General features: G+C 48.5%; 8 non-coding genes across 8 annotated transcripts; all 8 read left to right on the top strand.

The window, feature by feature from the left end:
* The first annotated feature begins 137 nt into the window (after window positions 1-137).
* On the top strand, window positions 138-210 carry TRNAR-ACG (transfer RNA arginine (anticodon ACG)). The gene has a single exon. It is a non-coding gene; the product is annotated as a tRNA-Arg (tRNA).
* A 4,525-nt stretch (window positions 211-4,735) lies between these two features.
* On the top strand, window positions 4,736-4,808 carry TRNAR-ACG (transfer RNA arginine (anticodon ACG)). The gene has a single exon. It is a non-coding gene; the product is annotated as a tRNA-Arg (tRNA).
* Window positions 4,809-5,505: 697 nt separating this feature from the next.
* Window positions 5,506-5,578, top strand: TRNAR-ACG (transfer RNA arginine (anticodon ACG)). Its single transcript has one exon. It is a non-coding gene; the product is annotated as a tRNA-Arg (tRNA).
* A 4,526-nt stretch (window positions 5,579-10,104) lies between these two features.
* TRNAR-ACG (transfer RNA arginine (anticodon ACG)) lies at window positions 10,105-10,177 on the top strand. Its single transcript has one exon. It is a non-coding gene; the product is annotated as a tRNA-Arg (tRNA).
* Window positions 10,178-10,489: 312 nt separating this feature from the next.
* Window positions 10,490-10,562, top strand: TRNAR-ACG (transfer RNA arginine (anticodon ACG)). Its single transcript has one exon. It is a non-coding gene; the product is annotated as a tRNA-Arg (tRNA).
* Window positions 10,563-15,461: 4,899 nt separating this feature from the next.
* On the top strand, window positions 15,462-15,534 carry TRNAR-ACG (transfer RNA arginine (anticodon ACG)). Its single transcript has one exon. It is a non-coding gene; the product is annotated as a tRNA-Arg (tRNA).
* A 4,526-nt stretch (window positions 15,535-20,060) lies between these two features.
* On the top strand, window positions 20,061-20,133 carry TRNAR-ACG (transfer RNA arginine (anticodon ACG)). Its single transcript has one exon. It is a non-coding gene; the product is annotated as a tRNA-Arg (tRNA).
* Window positions 20,134-20,445: 312 nt separating this feature from the next.
* TRNAR-ACG (transfer RNA arginine (anticodon ACG)) lies at window positions 20,446-20,518 on the top strand. The gene has a single exon. It is a non-coding gene; the product is annotated as a tRNA-Arg (tRNA).
* The last annotated feature ends 411 nt before the right edge of the window (window positions 20,519-20,929 follow it).

Here is a 20,929-nt window from a genome sequence, read left to right as displayed (position 1 = left end):
CATTGTCAGTTCGTAGGCGTGTTTTCAACCACCTCTCCTTATAAAAATGAGAACTAAGTTGCTCATGATGGCTCAATCCGCATGATGAGCCTCTGCGTCGTAACAAAAGTGCTGATTCCAAGAGTCACTGCAGCAGAGGGCCAGTGGCGCAATGGATAACGCGTCTGCCTACGGAGCAGAAGATTCCAGGTTCGACTCCTGGCTGGCTCGTTCGCATGCTGCCTTTTTGTTCTAGAAAGTATTTAAAAATGAGCCTTGTCACGCATGGCACACAAAAGCACATTGTTTGTTCGTAGTTAGTGCGTTTTTTCTACCTCTCCTCTGGGAAAAATGAGAACTAAGTTTCTCATGATGGCACACGCTCGCTCACCTGCTCATTGTGGGCTTGTAGCGTTTTTTTCTACCTCTCCTTGTAAAAATGAGAAGTACGTTTCTCACTGTGTCTCAAGCAGGAAACTTCTGTTTCGTTACAAAAGTGCTGACTCCTGCTCACGCTGTAGCAGCGGTCCAGTGGCGCAATGGATAACACATTTGACTAATTCCAGGTTGACTCCTGGCTGGCTCGATCATAGGCTGCCTTTTTGATTTATTCAATATGTATACATGGTCGAAGGCTGCAGACAGGCCCAGTAACAAGAGGAGGGCTTGCTTCTTGGCATCTTTGATATCATCCTGTTGAATCTTTAGGTCCAGTAAGGCCGATTCAGTGCCGTGGCTTGGTTGGAAACCAGATTGGCGCAAGCCCAGGAGATTGTGTGATTCCAGTCAAAACAGGTTCTTCCCTGTTCGTCCAAAACCATCAAGGACCACATTGACACCCTTGCTCTGAATCTGGCCGACTTCTGTAACCATTCCATCACCTGTGGAATCTTCCCCTCCACTCTGAAGCATTCTCTTGTGCACCCTCTTCTCAAAAATTCCACAGCCGACCCCTCCGGCCCGGCTAACTTCGCAGGTTTCTATCACTCCTTTCCAGGGCAAACTCTTGGAAAAGCTGACCATCTCCCAGCTTAATCTTCACACCGACTCTGTTGGTTGTCTCCATGACCATCAGCCTGGCTTCAGAGCTGTCAGAAGCATGGAAACTGCTCTCCTGAACACCTGTGAAGACCTGCTGTCCAACCATGACTCTAACATCCCTTTTGGGTCCTCATCCTACTCGATTTCTCTTCTGCCTTTGACACGGTCAACCATGCCATCCTGCTCAACTGTCTCCGTGATAAGCCGGGTATCACTGATCAGGCCCTGGCCTGGATGACCTCTTTCCACTCTGATCGGCCCCCCCAGGTCCAACTTGGGTCCTTCCTTTTCGCCATCTCAATCTCTACTTGTGGTGTTCCCCACGGGTCTAACCTCTCTCCCTGGCTGTTCAACCAATACCTGGCACCCATTGCCCACCGCATTGCAGCTCTCTGCTTCAACTTTCAGTGCTATGCGGATGACACTCTGCTTGTTTTCAGGCTTCCCTCCCTCATCTCTGACCGTCTGTCTGCCATCCAGGACTGGTCTGCCGCCAATGATCTCTGCCTTAATCCCATTTAGGCAGAGATTCTCCTCATCGGCACACCTGCACCCTCCTTTCCTGCCACTCTCTGGCCGGCCTCCCTTGGCCCTCTTCCTGCTCCCACCTTTGAGGCTAAGAACCTTGGGGTCATCTTCGACTCCACACTCTCCTTTTCTTCTCACATCTCTGACATCTCTAAGAAGTCAAACTACCAACTGTACATTTGCAGAGGTATTGTTCCTTTCCTCTCCTTCCCCCAGAAGCTTACTGTATCTAGAGCTCTGATTCTCTCTAGGCTAGACTACTGCACCAGCCTCTTTCTAAATCTGCCTGCTTCTTCTCTCTGTCCTCTGCAACTCATCCAGAACAGGACTGCAAGACGTTTCCTTGGTCTGAAGCCCAGGGATCGTATCTCTCCAGCCCTGAAATCTTTTCATTGCTCCCAGTGGCTGCAAGGGTTAAATTCAAGTCCCTCTGCATTGTCCACAAGGCTTACTGGGGCCTGGGTCCAAAATACCTTCAACTCTCCCTCCGTAAATACCTTCCCACTCGAGCTCTTTTCTCCTCCACCTCCAACTCCCTCAGGGCCGGTCGCTTCTCCAAGCAACGAGTTGGGGGTAGATCTCTTTCCTCAGCTGGGGCCTCCCTCTGGAACAGCCTGCCTGCCACACTGAAACTTGAGGAGAACCATCTCTGGTTCCGGAAGCACCTCAAGACCTTCCTCTTTGCTTCTGCCTTTGCTCTTCCGCTCCCCTGCTGATCTGTCTGCTTCGGCTCCGTGCACCTGGCTACCCTCTGATTTCGGGCCAAGGTCCCTGCCCACCCAGCCGCACACCTGCACTGCCTCCTGGCAACCCTTGCACGCAATCCTTGCACTTGGGTCTGTATCTGTAACCCTACAGTGCCCTTACCTGCACTTATCAGACACCCCTTGTCTGCGCTTTAAACCTCGCACTTGCCACCCTGCTGGCTGCGCTACCAGTTGTTGTTGGTTTTATCCCTTCCTCGGCACGTTCCACCTCGCCCCTCTCCTTGCACTTTCCTCCCTCCCTCTCCCCTGCACTTGAGCATTCTCAATGTCACTGGGCCTAGGAAGATCGCTGTTTTGTCCTCCCTTCTTCCCCTCCCTTGCCTCGTCACGCTCTGAAACACGCATGTATGAGTACGATTCAAATACAATATCATGTCATATCATAGCAGGAATCTATAGATCTGAAGATACGCAACTCCTTCAATCATTCATTGCAAACAGTAACAAACAAGGATGATTCCTCAGTGGTGTGATGGAGGCCCTTAACAGGTCTGAGGGATGTCCCCAACATCTGGAACACGATTTATCCTCCCATTACACCACTAATGAAACTTCTTTGCCTTCTCCATTGTTCAGGACGTTTTGGCATGTGCCAATTTGCACTGGACGCAGATCCCCTGCCGCTGAGGCCTCTTGGCCATGACCTTTTAGCACTGCTATGATTTGGCAAGTGAAGAATCACAACATAGGGCCACCACTAGATGCAATGTGATGTACGCTATCTGCCAAGATGGGCTACGTGCTACATGCCAACATACAGAAAGCGGAGTCTTTACTTTTTGAAGGGTCTTCCCGTGAAAGGGCTGTTTGGCGCTTACATGGCAGAATGCATGGACCTCAGAATAGAATACTTTGTGCATCTACCTACATTCGAAGAGACACTGTCAAAGGCGTGCCTGTTCACTTTGACTGCCTGTCTGATCTTGAACAACTAGCGTAGGTCTGGGGTAAGTTGAAGACTCAACAAACACGTACCTTAACTCGGTAGTCATCTGAAGATATGGAAAGGCTGGGCGAAATCTATTGGGATCAAAGGACCTCGTGTCACCTTGCCAGTCTACAGTGGTTTGATGGATAGGGGTACAGTGGGGTGGGGCAGTGGGTAGGGTAGGTGTACAGTGGTGTGGGATATTGTGGCTAGCGAAGAGTGGGGTAGGTGTAGAGTGGTTTGGGGTATAGTCAGTGGTGGTAGAGTAGGGTGGGGATAAGGGTAGATTGGGTGAGAGGGGAGAGGTGGGAATAGAGGGGGTGGGGTAGTGAGTTAAGGTCAGGTAGAATTGGGTAAGATTTTTGTTATTATACCGGTAGCCATTTACAGCGGCAATTAAGCCATTAACTCACAGCAGACTGCTTATAAACAACATAGATACCAGGGGTTGAGTTTTGGGTGGGAGGGGCAAGGAGTGGGTGGGAATGGCCAAAGAGGTAAGCATGGCCCAAGGCAGTCAATTAGACGATAAACAACCAACAATATTTAACAAATAAATAACCCAAAAAAAAACAAGTCGTGTGTCCCTCTTCACATGTCATCTCCCTCCTACCTGTACTTCAATGCAACGGTTTCGGCTTATAGGTGGTGCTTAAAATGCAGAGTAGGCCATGTGCCTTCATCGCACCGGTGTTGTATACTAAACTGTTCCCCATGATAGACTGCTCGCCTGGTGTTCGGCAATCTTGGAGCCCCAACCCAACACCCTGACACAGCGATCGCCAAAAGGAAATAAAAATGTGCTGAAATGCTCCAGCCGGGCTTCTTAGTCCTGCTCTCTAAGAGGAAGGCTACAGCTCAATAAAACACCTTTTAAGAAGTAAACAAAAAATTGTATTCAATATATTATATGTTATTTCTTAAAGTGAAAAACCCCATTTTATGTCTCTCACTTGTTGCATGTTTCGCGTTTCTGTAGCATGCACGTCGAGTACTCCTTGGCACGCCTATCACTCAGGCCTTACCTGTTTCATATCTGTATGGCACTTTTGGGGTTGATCTGGGTACAGATCATCCTCTCCCGCGGATTTAACACTGAAGAGCACCGAGCACATAAAATGGTACAATACTAAAAAGTGAAAACAGTCTAAATCTGTTATTTGCGCATGAAAATGTGAGTGCTATCGTACAATAAATGAGATGCTTGGTCCGTAGAACTCGCCAGAAAATACGTGCAGAGAGTTGCAATCCGGGCAGTATCTGATGCCAAATGCGTTCTTTGTCAGATGTTTGTATGTATTGTTTTCAATAAAGTATTTAAAAATGAGCCTTCTTTAACACATGTCACACGCCTGCTTATTGTGTGTTGGTAGCGTTTTTCCTACCTCTCGCTGTAAAAATGAGAACAAAGTTTCTCGTGATGTCTCAGGCAGCCCGACCTGAGCCTCTGGTTCGTAACAAAAGTGCTGAATGCAGGTCACAGGGCAGCAGTGGGCCAGTGGCGCAATGGATAACGCGTCTGCCTACGGAGCAGAAGATTCCAGGTTCGACTCCTGGCTGGCTCGTTCAAATGCTGCCTTTTTGTTCTGTATTTAAAAATGAGCCTTCTCACGCAAGGCACTCGAAAGCTCATTGTGTGTTTGTAGTCACTGTTGCAGCGTGTTTCTACCTCTACTCGGGAGAAAAAATGGGAACTACCTTATTTCTCATGATGTCTCTAACACATGGCACACGCCTGCTCATTGTCAGTTCGTAGGCGTGTTTTCAACCACCTCTCCTTATAAAAATGATAACTAAGTTGCTCACGATGGCTCAATCCGCATGATGAGCCTCTGCGTCGTAACAAAAGTGCTGATTCCAAGAGTCACTGCAGCAGAGGACAAGTGGCGCAATGGATAACGCGTCTGCCTACGGAGCAGAAGATTCCAGGTTCGACTCCTGGCTGGCTCGTTCAAATGCTGCCTTTTTGTTCTGTATTTAAAAATGAGCCTTCTCACGCAAGGCACTCGAAAGCTCATTGTGTGTTTGTAGTCACTGTTGCAGCGTGTTTCTACCTCTACTCGGGAGAAAAAATGGGAACTACCTTATTTCTCATGATGTCTCTAACACATGGCACACGCCTGCTCATTGTCAGTTCGTAGGCGTGTTTTCAACCACCTCTCCTTATAAAAATGAGAACTAAGTTGCTCATGATGGCTCAATCCGCATGATGAGCCTCTGCGTCGTAACAAAAGTGCTGATTCTAAGAGTCACTGCAGCAGAGGGCCAGTGGCGCAATGGATAACGCGTCTGCCTACGGAGCAGAAGATTCCAGGTTCGACTCCTGGCTGGCTCGTTCGCATGCTGCCTTTTTGTTCTAGAAAGTATTTAAAAATTAGCCTTGTCACGCATGGCACACAAAAGCACATTGTTTGTTCGTAGTTAGTGCGTTTTTTCTACCTCTCCTCTGGGAAAAATGAGAACTAAGTTTCTCATGATGGCACACGCTCGCTCACCTGCTCATTGTGGGCTTGTAGCGTTTTTTTCTACCTCTCCTTGTAAAAATGAGAAGTACGTTTCTCACTGTGTCTCAAGCAGGAAACTTCTGTTTCGTTACAAAAGTGCTGACTCCTGCTCACGCTGTAGCAGCGGTCCAGTGGCGCAATGGATAACACATTTGACTAATTCCAGGTTGACTCCTGGCTGGCTCGATCATAGGCTGCCTTTTTGATTTATTCAATATGTATACATGGTCGAAGGCTGCAGACAGGCCCAGTAACAAGAGGAGGGCTTGCTTCTTGGCATCTTTGATATCATCCTGTTGAATCTTTAGGTCCAGTAAGGCCGATTCAGTGCCGTGGCTTGGTTGGAAACCAGATTGGCGCAAGCCCAGGAGATTGTGTGATTCCAGTCAAAACAGGTTCTTCCCTGTTCGTCCAAAACCATCAAGGACCACATTGACACCCTTGCTCTGAATCTGGCCGACTTCTGTAACCATTCCATCACCTGTGGAATCTTCCCCTCCACTCTGAAGCATTCTCTTGTGCACCCTCTTCTCAAAAATTCCACAGCCGACCCCTCCGGCCCGGCTAACTTCGCAGGTTTCTATCACTCCTTTCCAGGGCAAACTCTTGGAAAAGCTGACCATCTCCCAGCTTAATCTTCACACCGACTCTGTTGGTTGTCTCCATGACCATCAGCCTGGATTCAGAGCTGTCAGAAGCATGGAAACTGCTCTCCTGAACACCTGTGAAGACCTGCTGTCCAACCATGACTCTAACATCCCTTTTGGGTCCTCATCCTACTCGATTTCTCTTCTGCCTTTGACACGGTCAACCATGCCATCCTGCTCAACTGTCTCCGTGATAAGCCGGGTATCACTGATCAGGCCCTGGCCTGGATGACCTCTTTCCACTCTGATCGGCCCTCCCAGGTCCAACTTGGGTCCTTCCTTTTCGCCATCTCATTCTCTACTTGTGGTGTTCCCCACGGGTCTAACCTCTCTCCCTGGCGGTTCAACCAATACCTGGCACCTATTTCCCACCGCATTGCAGCTCTCTGCTTCAACTTTCAGTGCTATGCGGATGACACTCTGCTTGTTTTCAGGCTTCCCTCCCTCATCTCTGACCGTCTGTCTGCCATCCAGGACTGGTCTGCCGCCAATGATCTCTGCCTTAATCCCATTTAGGCAGAGATTCTCCTCATCGGCACACCTGCACCCTCCTTTCCTGCCACTCTCTGGCCGGCCTCCCTTGGCCCTCTTCCTGCTCCCACCTTTGAGGCTAAGAACCTTGGGGTCATCTTCGACTCCACACTCTCCTTTTCTTCTCACATCTCTGACATCTCTAAGAAGTCAAACTACCAACTGTACATTTGCAGAGGCATTGTTCCTTTCCTCTCCTTCCCCCAGAAGCTTACTGTATCTAGAGCTCTGATTCTCTCTAGGCTAGACTACTGCAACAGCCTCTTTCTAAATCTGCCTGCTTCTTCTCTCTGTCCTCTGCAACTCATCCAGAACAGGACTGCAAGACGTTTCCTTGGTCTGAAGCCCAGGGATCGTATCTCTCCAGCCCTGAAATCTTTTCATTGCTCCCAGTGGCTGCAAGGGTTAAATTCAAGTCCCTCTGCATTGTCCACAAGGCTTACTGGGGCCTGGGTCCAAAATACCTTCAACTCTCCCTCCGTAAATACCTTCCCACTCGAGCTCTTTTCTCCTCCACCTCCAACTCCCTCAGGGCCGGTCGCTTCTCCAAGCAACGAGTTGGGGGTAGATCTCTTTCCTCAGCTGGGGCCTCCCTCTGGAACAGCCTGCCTGCCACACTGAAACTTGAGGAGAACCATCTCTGGTTCCGGAAGCACCTCAAGACCTTCCTCTTTGCTTCTGCCTTTGCTCTTCCGCTCCCCTGCTGATCTGTCTGCTTCGGCTCCGTGCACCTGGCTACCCTCTGATTTCGGGCCAAGGTCCCTGCCCACCCAGCCGCACACCTGCACTGCCTCCTGGCAACCCTTGCACGCAATCCTTGCACTTGGGTCTGTATCTGTAACCCTACAGTGCCCTTACCTGCACTTATCAGACACCCCTTGTCTGCGCTTTAAACCTCGCACTTGCCACCCTGCTGGCTGCGCTACCAGTTCTTGTTGTTTTTATCCCTTCCTCGGCACGTTCCACCTCGCCCCTCTCCTTGCACTTTCCTCCCTCCCTCTCCCCTGCACTTGAGCATTCTCAATGTCACTGGGCCTAGGAAGATCGCTGTTTTGTCCTCCCTTCTTCCCCTCCCTTGCCTCGTCACGCTCTGAAACACGCGTGTATGAGTACGATTCAAATACAATATCATGTCATATCATAGCAGGAATCTATAGATCTGAAGATACGCAACTCCTTCAATCATTCATTGCAAACAGTAACAAACAAGGATAATTCCTCAGTGGTGTGATGGAGGCCCTTAACAGGTCTGAGGGATGTCCCCAACATCTGGAACACGATTTATCCTCCCATTACACCACTAATGAAACTTCTTTGCCTTCTCCATTGTTCAGGACGTTTTGGCATGTGCCAATTTGCACTGGACGCAGATCCCCTGCCGCTGAGGCCTCTTGGCCATGACCTTTTAGCACTGCTATGATTTGGCAAGTGAAGAATCACAACATGGGGCCACCACTAGATGCAATGTGATGTACGCTATCTGCCAAGATGGGCTACGTGCTACATGCCAACATACAGAAAGCGGAGTCTTTACTTTTTGAAGGGTCTTCACGTGAAAGGGCTGTTTGGCGCTTACATAGCAGAATGCATGGACCTCAGAATAGAATACTTTGTGCATCTACCTACATCCGAAGAGACACTGTCAAAGGCGTGCCTGTTCACTTTGACTGCCTGTCTGATCTTGAACAACTAGCGTAGGTCTGGGGTAAGTTGAAGACTCAACAAACACGTACCTTAACTCGGTAGTGATCTGAAGATATGGAAAGGCTGGGCGAAATCTATTGGGATCAAAGGACCTCGTGTCACCTTGCCAGTCTACAGTGGTTTGATGGATAGGGGTACAGTGGGGTGGGGCAGTGGGTAGGGTAGGTGTACAGTGGTGTGGGATATTGTGGGTAGCGAAGAGTGGGGTAGGTGTAGAGTGGTTTGGGGTATAGTCAGTGGTGGTAGAGTAGGGTGGGGATAAGGGTAGATTGGGTGAGAGGGGAGAGGTGGGAATAGAGGGGGTGGGGTAGTGAGTTAAGGTCAGGTAGAATTGGGTAAGATTTTTGTTATTATACCGGTAGCCATTTACAGCGGCAATTAAGCCATTAACTCACAGCAGACTGCTTAGAAACAACATAGATACCAGGGGTTGAGTTTTGGGTGGGTGGGGCAAGGAGTGGGTGGGAATGGCCAAAGAGGTAAGCATGGCCCAAGGCAGTCAATTAGACGATAAACAACCAACAATATTTAACAAATAAATAACCCAAAAAAAAACAAGTCGTGTGTCCCTCTTCACATGTCATCTCCCTCCTACCTGTACTTCAATGCAACGGTTTCGGCTTATAGGTGGTGCTTAAAATGCAGAGTAGGCCATGTGCCTTCATCGCACCGGTGTTGTATACTAAACTGTTCCCCATGATAGACTGCTCGCCTGGTGTTCGGCAATCTTGGAGCCCCAACCCAACACCCTGACACAGCGATCGCCAAAAGGAAATAAAAATGTGCTGAAATGCTCCAGCCGGGCTTCTTAGTCCTGCTCTCTAAGAGGAAGGCTACAGCTCAATAAAACACCTTTTAAGAAGTAAACAAAAAATTGTATTCAATATATTATATGTTATTTTCTTAAAGTGAAAAACCCCATTTTATGTCTCTCACTTATTGCATGTTTCGCGTTTCTGTAGCATGCACGTCGAGTACTCCTTGGCACGCCTATCACTCAGGCCTTACCTGTTTCATATCTGTATGGCACTTTTGGGGTTGATCTGGGTACAGATCATCCTCTCCCGCGGATTTAACACTGAAGAGCACCGAGCACATAAAATGGTACAATACTAAAAAGTGAAAACAGTCTAAATCTGTTATTTGCGCATGAAAATGTGAGTGCTATCGTACAATAAATTAGATGCTTGGTCCGTAAAACTCGCCAGAAAATACGTGCAGAGAGTTGCAATCCGGGCAGTATCTGATGCCAAATGTGTTCTTTGTCAGATGTGTGTATGTATTGTTTTCAATAAAGTATTTAAAAATGAGCCTTCTTTAACACATGTCACACGCCTGCTTATTGTGTGTTGGTAGCGTTTTTCCTACCTCTCGCTGTAAAAATGAGAACAAAGTTTCTCGTGATGTCTCAGGCAGCCCGACCTGAGCCTCTGGTTCGTAACAAAAGTGCTGAATGCAGCTCACAGTGCAGCAGCGGGCCAGTGGCGCAATGGATAACGCGTCTGCCTACGGAGCAGAAGATTCCAGGTTCGACTCCTGGCTGGCTCGTTCAAATGCTGCCTTTTTGTTCTGTATTTAAAAATGAGCCTTCTCACGCAAGGCACTCGAAAGCTCATTGTGTGTTTGTAGTCACTGTTGCAGCGTGTTTCTACCTCTACTCGGGAGAAAAAATGGGAACTACCTTATTTCTCATGATGTCTCTAACACATGGCACACGCCTGCTCATTGTCAGTTCGTAGGCGTGTTTTCAACCACCTCTCCTTATAAAAATGAGAACTAAGTTGCTCATGATGGCTCAATCCGCATGATGAGCCTCTGCGTCGTAACAAAAGTGCTGATTCCAAGAGTCACTGCAGCAGAGGGCCAGTGGCGCAATGGATAACGCGTCTGCCTACGGAGCAGAAGATTCCAGGTTCGACTCCTGGCTGGCTCGTTCGCATGCTGCCTTTTTGTTCTAGAAAGTATTTAAAAATGAGCCTTGTCACGCATGGCACACAAAAGCACATTGTTTGTTCGTAGTTAGTGCGTTTTTTCTACCTCTCCTCTGGGAAAAATGAGAACTAAGTTTCTCATGATGGCACACGCTCGCTCACCTGCTCATTGTGGGCTTGTAGCGTTTTTTTCTACCTCTCCTTGTAAAAATGAGAAGTACGTTTCTCACTGTGTCTCAAGCAGGAAACTTCTGTTTCGTTACAAAAGTGCTGACTCCTGCTCACGCTGTAGCAGCGGTCCAGTGGCGCAATGGATAACACATTTGACTAATTCCAGGTTGACTCCTGGCTGGCTCGATCATAGGCTGCCTTTTTGATTTATTCAATATGTATACATGGTCGAAGGCTGCAGACAGGCCCAGTAACAAGAGGAGGGCTTGCTTCTTGGCATCTTTGATATCATCCTGTTGAATCTTTAGGTCCAGTAAGGCCGATTCAGTGCCGTGGCTTGGTTGGAAACCAGATTGGCGCAAGCCCAGGAGATTGTGTGATTCCAGTCAAAACAGGTTCTTCCCTGTTCGTCCAAAACCATCAAGGACCACATTGACACCCTTGCTCTGAATCTGGCCGACTTCTGTAACCATTCCATCACCTGTGGAATCTTCCCCTCCACTCTGAAGCATTCTCTTGTGCACCCTCTTCTCAAAAATTCCACAGCCGACCCCTCCGGCCCGGCTAACTTCGCAGGTTTCTATCACTCCTTTCCAGGGCAAACTCTTGGAAAAGCTGACCATCTCCCAGCTTAATCTTCACACCGACTCTGTTGGTTGTCTCCATGACCATCAGCCTGGCTTCAGAGCTGTCAGAAGCATGGAAACTGCTCTCCTGAACACCTGTGAAGACCTGCTGTCCAACCATGACTCTAACATCCCTTTTGGGTCCTCATCCTACTCGATTTCTCTTCTGCCTTTGACACGGTCAACCATGCCATCCTGCTCAACTGTCTCCGTGATAAGCCGGGTATCACTGATCAGGCCCTGGCCTGGATGACCTCTTTCCACTCTGATCGGCCCTCCCAGGTCCAACTTGGGTCCTTCCTTTTCGCCATCTCATTCTCTACTTGTGGTGTTCCCCACGGGTCTAACCTCTCTCCCTGGCTGTTCAACCAATACCTGGCACCCATTTCCCACCGCATTGCAGCTCTCTGCTTCAACTTTCAGTGCTATGCGGATGACACTCTGCTTGTTTTCAGGCTTCCCTCCCTCATCTCTGACCGTCTGTCTGCCATCCAGGACTGGTCTGCCGCCAATGATCTCTGCCTTAATCCCATTTAGGCAGAGATTCTCCTCATCGGCACACCTGCACCCTCCTTTCCTGCCACTCTCTGGCCGGCCTCCCTTGGCCCTCTTCCTGCTCCCACCTTTGAGGCTAAGAACCTTGGGGTCATCTTCGACTCCACACTCTCCTTTTCTTCTCACATCTCTGACATCTCTAAGAAGTCAAACTACCAACTGTACATTTGCAGAGGTATTGTTCCTTTCCTCTCCTTCCCCCAGAAGCTTACTGTATCTAGAGCTCTGATTCTCTCTAGGCTAGACTACTGCAACAGCCTCTTTCTAAATCTGCCTGCTTCTTCTCTCTGTCCTCTGCAACTCATCCAGAACAGGACTGCAAGACGTTTCCTTGGTCTGAAGCCCAGGGATCGTATCTCTCCAGCCCTGAAATCTTTTCATTGCTCCCAGTGGCTGCAAGGGTTAAATTCAAGTCCCTCTGCATTGTCCACAAGGCTTACTGGGGCCTGGGTCCAAAATACCTTCAACTCTCCCTCCGTAAATACCTTCCCACTCGAGCTCTTTTCTCCTCCACCTCCAACTCCCTCAGGGCCGGTCGCTTCTCCAAGCAACGAGTTGGGGGTAGATCTCTTTCCTCAGCTGGGGCCTCCCTCTGGAACAGCCTGCCTGCCACACTGAAACTTGAGGAGAACCATCTCTGGTTCCGGAAGCACCTCAAGACCTTCCTCTTTGCTTCTGCCTTTGCTCTTCCGCTCCCCTGCTGATCTGTCTGCTTCGGCTCCGTGCACCTGGCTACCCTCTGATTTCGGGCCAAGGTCCCTGCCCACCCAGCCGCACACCTGCACTGCCTCCTGGCAACCCTTGCACGCAATCCTTGCACTTGGGTCTGTATCTGTAACCCTACAGTGCCCTTACCTGCACTTATCAGACACCCCTTGTCTGCGCTTTAAACCTCGCACTTGCCACCCTGCTGGCTGCGCTACCAGTTGTTGTTGTTTTTATCCCTTCCTCGGCACGTTCCACCTCGCCCCTCTCCTTGCACTTTCCTCCCTCCCTCTCCCCTGCACTTGAGCATTCTCAATGTCACTGGGCCTAGGAAGATCGCTGTTTTGTCCTCCCTTCTTCCCCTCCCTTGCCTCGTCACGCTCTGAAACACGCGTGTATGAGTACGATTCAAATACAATATCATGTCATATCATAGCAGGAATCTATAGATCTGAAGATACGCAACTCCTTCAATCATTCATTGCAAACAGTAACAAACAAGGATGATTCCTCAGTGGTGTGATGGAGGCCCTTAACAGGTCTGAGGGATGTCCCCAACATCTGGAACACGATTTATCCTCCCATTACACCACTAATGAAACTTCTTTGCCTTCTCCATTGTTCAGGACGTTTTGGCATGTGCCAATTTGCACTGGACGCAGATCCCCTGCCGCTGAGGCCTCTTGGCCATGACCTTTTAGCACTGCTATGATTTGGCAAGTGAAGAATCACAACATGGGGCCACCACTAGATGCAATGTGATGTACGCTATCTGCCAAGATGGGCTACGTGCTACATGCCAACATACAGAAAGCGGAGTCTTTACTTTTTGAAGGGTCTTCCCGTGAAAGGGCTGTTTGGCGCTTACATGGCAGAATGCATGGACCTCAGAATAGAATACTTTGTGCATCTACCTACATCCGAAGAGACACTGTCAAAGGCGTGCCTGTTCACTTTGACTGCCTGTCTGATCTTGAACAACTAGCGTAGGTCTGGGGTAAGTTGAAGACTCAACAAACACGTACCTTAACTCGGTAGTGATCTGAAGATATGGAAAGGCTGGGCGAAATCTATTGGGATCAAAGGACCTCGTGTCACCTTGCCAGTCTACAGTGGTTTGATGGATAGGGGTACAGTGGGGTGGGGCAGTGGGTAGGGTAGGTGTACAGTGGTGTGGGATATTGTGGGTAGCGAAGAGTGGGGTAGGTGTAGAGTGGTTTGGGGTATAGTCAGTGGTGGTAGAGTAGGGTGGGGATAAGGGTAGATTGGGTGAGAGGGGAGAGGTGGGAATAGAGGGGGTGGGGTAGTGAGTTAAGGACAGGTAGAATTGGGTAAGATTTTTGTTATTATACCGGTAGCCATTTACAGCGGCAATTAAGCCATTAACTCACAGCAGACTGCTTAGAAACAACATAGATACCAGGGGTTGAGTTTTGGGTGGGAGGGGCAAGGAGTGGGTGGGAATGGCCAAAGAGGTAAGCCTGGCCCAAGGCAGTCAATTAGACGATAAACAACCAACAATATTTAACAAATAAATAACCCAAAAAAAAACAAGTCGTGTGTCCCTCTTCACATGTCATCTCCCTCCTACCTGTACTTCAATGCAACGGTTTCGGCTTATAGGTGGTGCTTAAAATGCACAGTAGGCCATGTGCCTTCATCGCACCGGTGTTGTATACTAAACTGTTCCCCATGATAGACTGCTCGCCTGGTGTTCGGCAATCTTGGAGCCCCAACCCAACACCCTGACACAGCGATCGCCAAAAGGAAATAAAAATGTGCTGAAATGCTCCAGCCGGGCTTCTTAGTCCTGCTCTCTAAGAGGAAGGCTACAGCTCAATAAAACACCTTTTAAGAAGTAAACAAAAAATTGTATTCAATATATTATATGTTATTTCTTAAAGTGAAAAACCCCATTTTATGTCTCTCACTTGTTGCATGTTTCGCGTTTCTGTAGCATGCACGTCGAGTACTCCTTGGCACGCCTATCACTCAGGCCTTATCTGTTTCATATCTGTATGGCACTTTTGGGGTTGATCTAGGTACAGATCATCCTCTCCCGCGGATTTAACACTGAAGAGCACCGAGCACATAAAATGGTACAATACTAAAAAGTGAAAACATTCTAAATCTGTTATTTGCGCATGAAAATGTGAGTGCTATCGTACAATAAATGAGATGCTTGATCCGTAAAACTCGCCAGAAAATACGTGCAGAGAGTTGCAATCCGGGCAGTATCTGATGCCAAATGCGTTCTTTGTCAGATGTTTGTATGTATTGTTTTCAATAAAGTATTTAAAAATGAGCCTTCTTTAACACATGTCACACGCCTGCTTATTGTGTGTTGGTAGCGTTTTTCCTACCTCTCGCTGTAAAAATGAGAACAAAGTTTCTCGTGATGTCTCAGGCAGCCCGACCTGAGCCTCTGGTTCGTAACAAAAGTGCTGAATGCAGCACACAGTGCAGCAGCGGGCCAGTGGCGCAATGGATAACGCGTCTGCCTACGGAGCAGAAGATTCCCTGGCTGGCTCGTTCAAATGCTGCCTTTTTGTTCTGTATTTAAAAATGAGCCTTCTCACGCAAGGCACTCGAAAGCTCATTGTGTGTTTGTAGTCACTGTTGCAGCGTGTTTCTACCTCTACTCGGGAGAAAAAATGGGAACTACGTTATTTCTCATGATGTCTCTAACACATGGCACACGCCTGCTCATTTTCAGTTCGTAGGCGTGTTTTCAACCACCTCTCCTTATAAAAATGAGAACTAAGTTGCTCATGATGGCTCAATCCGCATGATGAGCATCTGCGTCGTAACAAAAGTGCTGATTCCAAGAGTCACTGCAGCAGAGGGCCAGTGGCGCAATGGATAACGCGTCTGCCTACGGAGCAGAAGATTCCAGGTTCGACTCCTGGCTGGCTCGTTCGCATGCTGCCTTTTTGTTCTAGAAAGTATTTAAAAATGAGCCTTGTCACGCATGGCACACAAAAGCACATTGTTTGTTCGTAGTTAGTGCGTTTTTTCTACCTCTCCTCTGGGAAAAATGAGAACTAAGTTTCTCATGATGGCACACGCTCGCTCACCTGCTCATTGTGGGCTTGTAGCGTTTTTTTCTACCTCTCCTTGTAAAAATGAGAAGTACGTTTCTCACTGTGTCTCAAGCAGGAAACTTCTATTTCGTTACAAAAGTGCTGACTCCTGCTCACGCTGTAGCAGCGGTCCAGTGGCGCAATGGATAACACATTTGACTAATTCCAGGTTGACTCCTGGCTGGCTCGATCATAGGCTGCCTTTTTGATTTATTCAATATGTATACATGGTCGAAGGCTGCAGACAGGCCCAGTAACAAGAGGAGGGCTTGCTTCTTGGCATCTTTGATATCATCCTGTTGAATCTTTAGGTCCAGTAAGGCCGATTCAGTGCCGTGGCTTGGTTGGAAACCAGATTGGCGCAAGCCCAGGAGATTGTGTGATTCCAGTCAAAACAGGTTCTTCCCTGTTCGTCCAAAACCATCAAGGACCACATTGACACCCTTGCTCTGAATCTGGCCGACTTCTGTAACCATTCCATCACCTGTGGAATCTTCCCCTCCACTCTGAAGCATTCTCTTGTGCACCCTCTTCTCAAAAATTCCACAGCCGACCCCTCCGGCCCGGCTAACTTCGCAGGTTTCTATCACTCCTTTCCAGGGCAAACTCTTGGAAAAGCTGACCATCTCCCAGCTTAATCTTCACACCGACTCTGTTGGTTGTCTCCATGACCATCAGCCTGGCTTCAGAGCTGTCAGAAGCATGGAAACTGCTCTCCTGAACACCTGTGAAGACCTGCTGTCCAACCATGACTCTAACATCCCTTTTGGGTCCTCATCCTACTCGATTTCTCTTCTGCCTTTGACACGGTCAACCATGCCATCCTGCTCAACTGTCTCCGTGATAAGCCGGGTATCACTGATCAGGCCCTGGCCTGGATGACCTCTTTCCACTCTGATCGGCCCTCCCAGGTCCAACTTGGGTCCTTCCTTTTCGCCATCTCATTCTCTACTTGTGGTGTTCCCCACGGGTCTAACCTCTCTCCCTGGCTGTTCAACCAATACCTGGCACCCATTTCCCACCGCATTGCAGCTCTCTGCTTCAACTTTCAGTGCTATGCGGATGACACTCTGCTTGTTTTCAGGCTTCCCTCCCTCATCTCTGACCGTCTGTCTGCCATCCAGGACTGGTCTGCCGCCAATGATCTCTGCCTTAATCCCATTTAGGCAGAGATTCTCCTCATCGGCACACCTGCACCCTCCTTTCCTGCCACTCTCTGGCCGGCCTCCCTTGGCCCTCTTCCTGCTCCCACCTTTGAGGCTAAGAACCTTGGGGTCATCTTCGACTCCACACTCTCCTTTTCTTCTCACATCTCTGACATCTCTAAGAAGTCAAACTACCAACTGTACATTTGCAGAGGTATTGTTCCTTTCCTCTCCTTCCCCCAGAAGCTTACTGTATCTAGAGCTCTGATTCTCTCTAGGCTAGACTACTGCAACAGCCTCTTTCTAAATCTGCCTGCTTCTTCTCTCTGTCCTCTGCAACTCATCCAGAACAGGACTGCAAGACGTTTCCTTGGTCTGAAGCCCAGGGATCGTATCTCTCCAGCCCTGAAATCTTTTCATTGCTCCCAGTGGCTGCAAGGGTTAAATTCAAGTCCCTCTGCATTGTCCACAAGGCTTACTGGGGCCTGGGTCCAAAATACCTTCAACTCTCCCTCCGTAAATACCTTCCCACTCAAGCTCTTTTCTCCTCCACCTCCAACTCCCTCAGGGCCGGTCGCTTCTCCAAGCAACGAGTTGGGGGTAGATCTCTTTCCTCAGCTGGGGCCTCCCTCTGGAACAGCCTGCCTGCCACACTGAAACTTGAGGAGAACCATCTCTGGTTCCGGAAGCACCTCAAGACCTTCCTCTTTGCTTCTGCCTTTGCTCTTCCGCTCCCCTGCTGATCTGTCTGCTTCGGCTCCGTGCACCTGGCTACCCTCTGATTTCGGGCCAAGGTCCCTGCCCACCCAGCCGCACACCTGCACTGCCTCCTGGCAACCCTTGCACGCAATCCTTGCACTTGGGTCTGTATCTGTAACCCTACAGTGCCCTTACCTGCACTTATCAGACACCCCTTGTCTGCGCTTTAAACCTCGCACTTGCCACCCTGCTGGCTGCGCTACCAGTTGTTGTTGTTTTTATCCCTTCCTAGGCACGTTCCACCTCGCCCCTCTCCTTGCACTTTCCTCCCTCCCTCTCCCCTGCACTTGAGCATTCTCAATGTCACTGGGCCTAGGAAGATCGCTGTTTTGTCCTCCCTTCTTACCCTCCCTTGCCTCGTCACGCTCTGAAACACGCGTGTATGAGTACGATTCAAATACAATATCATGTCATATCATAGCAGGAATCTATAGATCTGAAGATACGCAACTCCTTCAATCATTCATTGCAAACAGTAACAAACAAGGATAATTCCTCAGTGGTGTGATGGAGGCCCTTAACAGGTCTGAGGGATGTCCCCAACATCTGGAACACGATTTATCCTCCCATTACACCACTAATGAAACTTCTTTGCCTTCTCCATTGTTCAGGACGTTTTGGCATGTGCCAATTTGCACTGGACGCAGATCCCCTGCCGCTGAGGCCTCTTGGCCATGACCTTTTAGCACTGCTATGATTTGGCAAGTGAAGAATCACAACATAGGGCCACCACTAGATGCAATGTGATGTACGCTATCTGCCAAGATGGGCTACGTGCTACATGCCAACATACAGAAAGCGGAGTCTTTACTTTTTGAAGGGTCTTCCCGTGAAAGGGCTGTTTGGCGCTTACATGGCAGAATGCATGGACCTCAGAATAGAATACTTTGTGCATCTACCTACATCCGAAGAGACACTGTCAAAGGCGTGCCTGTTCACTTTGACTGCCTGTCTGACCTTGAACAACTAGCGTAGGTCTGGGGTAAGTTGAAGACTCAACAAACACGTACCTTAACTCGGTAGTGATCTGAAGATATGGAAAGGCTGGGCGAAATCTATTGGGATCAAAGGACCTCGTGTCACCTTGCCAGTCTACAGTGGTTTGATGGATAGGGGTACAGTGGGGTGGGGAAGTGGGTAGGGTAGGTCTACAGTGGTGTGGGATATTGTGGGTAGCGAAGAGTGGGGTAGGTGTAGAGTGGTTTGGGGTATAGTCAGTGGTGGTAGAGTAGGGTGGGGATAAGGGTAGATTGGGTGAGAGGGGAGAGGTGGGAATAGAGGGGGTGGGGTAGTGAGTTAAGGACAGGTAGAATTGGGTAAGATTTTTGTTATTATACCGGTAGCCATTTACAGCGGCAATTAAGCCATTAACTCACAGCAGACTGCTTAGAAACAACATAGATACCAGGGGTTGAGTTTTGGGTGGGAGGGGCAAGGAGTGGGTGGGAATGGCCAAAGAGGTAAGCATGGCCCAAGGCAGTCAATTAGACGATAAACAACCAACAATATTTAACAAATAAATAACCCAAAAAAAAACAAGTCGTGTGTCCCTCTTCACATGTCATCTCCCTCCTACCTGTACTTCAATGCAACGGTTTCGGCTTATAGGTGGTGCTTAAAATGCACAGTAGGCCATGTGCCTTCATCGCACCGGTGTTGTATACTAAACTGTTCCCCATGATAGACTGCTCGCCTGGTGTTCGGCAATCTTGGAGCCCCAACCCAACACCCTGACACAGCGATCGCCAAAAGGAAATAAAAATGTGCTGAAATGCTCCAGCCGGGCTTCTTAGTCCTGCTCTCTAAGAGGAAGGCTACAGCTCAATAAAACACCTTTTAAGAAGTAAACAAAAAATTGTATTCAATATATTATATGTTATTTTCTTAAAGTGAAAAACCCCATTTTATGTCTCTCACTTGTTGCATGTTTCGCGTTTCTGTGGCATGCACGTCGAGTACTCCTTGGCCTGCCTATCACTCAGGCCTTACCTGTTTCATATCTGTATGGCACTTTTGGGGTTGATCTGGGTACAGATCATCCTCTCCCGCGGATTTAACACTGAAGAGCACCGAGCACATAAAATGGTACAATACTAAAAAGTGAAAACAGTCTAAATCTGTTATTTGCGCATGAAAATGTGAGTGCTATCGTACAATAAATGAGATGCTTGGTCCGTAAAACTCGCCAGAAAATACGTGCAGACAGTTGCAATCCGGGCAGTATCTGATGCCAAATGTGTTCTTTGTCAGATGTGTGTATGTATTGTTTTCAATAAAGTATTTAAAAATGAGCCTTCTTTAACACATGTCACACGCCTGCTTATTGTGTGTTGGTAGCGTTTTTCCTACCTCTCGCTGTAAAAATGAGAACAAAGTTTCTCGTGATGTCTCAGGCAGCCCGACCTGAGCCTCTGGTTCGTAACAAAAGTGCTGAATGCAGCACACAGTGCAGCAGCGGGCCAGTGGCGCAATGGATAACGCGTCTGCCTACGGAGCAGAAGATTCCAGGTTCGACTCCTGGCTGGCTCGTTCAAATGCTGCCTTTTTGTTCTGTATTTAAAAATGAGCCTTCTCACGCAAGGCACTCGAAAGCTCATTGTGTGTTTGTAGTCACTGTTGCAGCGTGTTTCTACCTCTACTCGGGAGAAAAAATGGGAACTACCTTATTTCTCATGATGTCTCTAACACATGGCACACGCCTGCTCATTGTCAGTTCGTAGGCGTGTTTTCAACCACCTCTCCTTATAAAAATGAGAACTAAGTTGCTCATGATGGCTCAATCCGCATGATGAGCCTCTGCGTCGTAACAAAAGTGCTGATTCCAAGAGTCACTGCAGCAGAGGGCCAGTGGCGCAATGGATAACGCGTCTGCCTACGGAGCAGAAGATTCCAGGTTCGACTCCTGGCTGGCTCGTTCGCATGCTGCCTTTTTGTTCTAGAAAGTATTTAAAAATGAGCCTTGTCACGCATGGCACACAAAAGCACATTGTTTGTTCGTAGTTAGTGCGTTTTTTCTACCTCTCCTCTGGGAAAAATGAGAACTAAGTTTCTCATGATGGCACACGCTCGCTCACCTGCTCATTGTGGGCTTGTAGCGTTTTTTTCTACCTCTCCTTGTAAAAATGAGAAGTACGTTTCTCACTGTGTCTCAAGCAGGAAACTTCTGTTTCGTTACAAAAGTGCTGACTCCTGCTCACGCTGTAGCAGCGGTCCAGTGGCGCAATGGATAACACATTTGACTAATTCCAGGTTGACTCCTGGCTGGCTCGATCATAGGCTGCCTTTTTGATTTATTCAATATGTATACATGGTCGAAGGCTGCAGA

This window comes from Ambystoma mexicanum, chromosome 13 (genome assembly GCF_040938575.1).
Source record: "Ambystoma mexicanum isolate Mex_15411 chromosome 13, UKY_AmexF1_1, whole genome shotgun sequence".
Lineage (NCBI taxonomy): Eukaryota > Metazoa > Chordata > Amphibia > Caudata > Ambystomatidae > Ambystoma > Ambystoma mexicanum.
The sequence above is the reverse complement of the archived record's forward strand: the minus strand, read 5'-3'. Positions and strand labels throughout refer to the sequence as shown.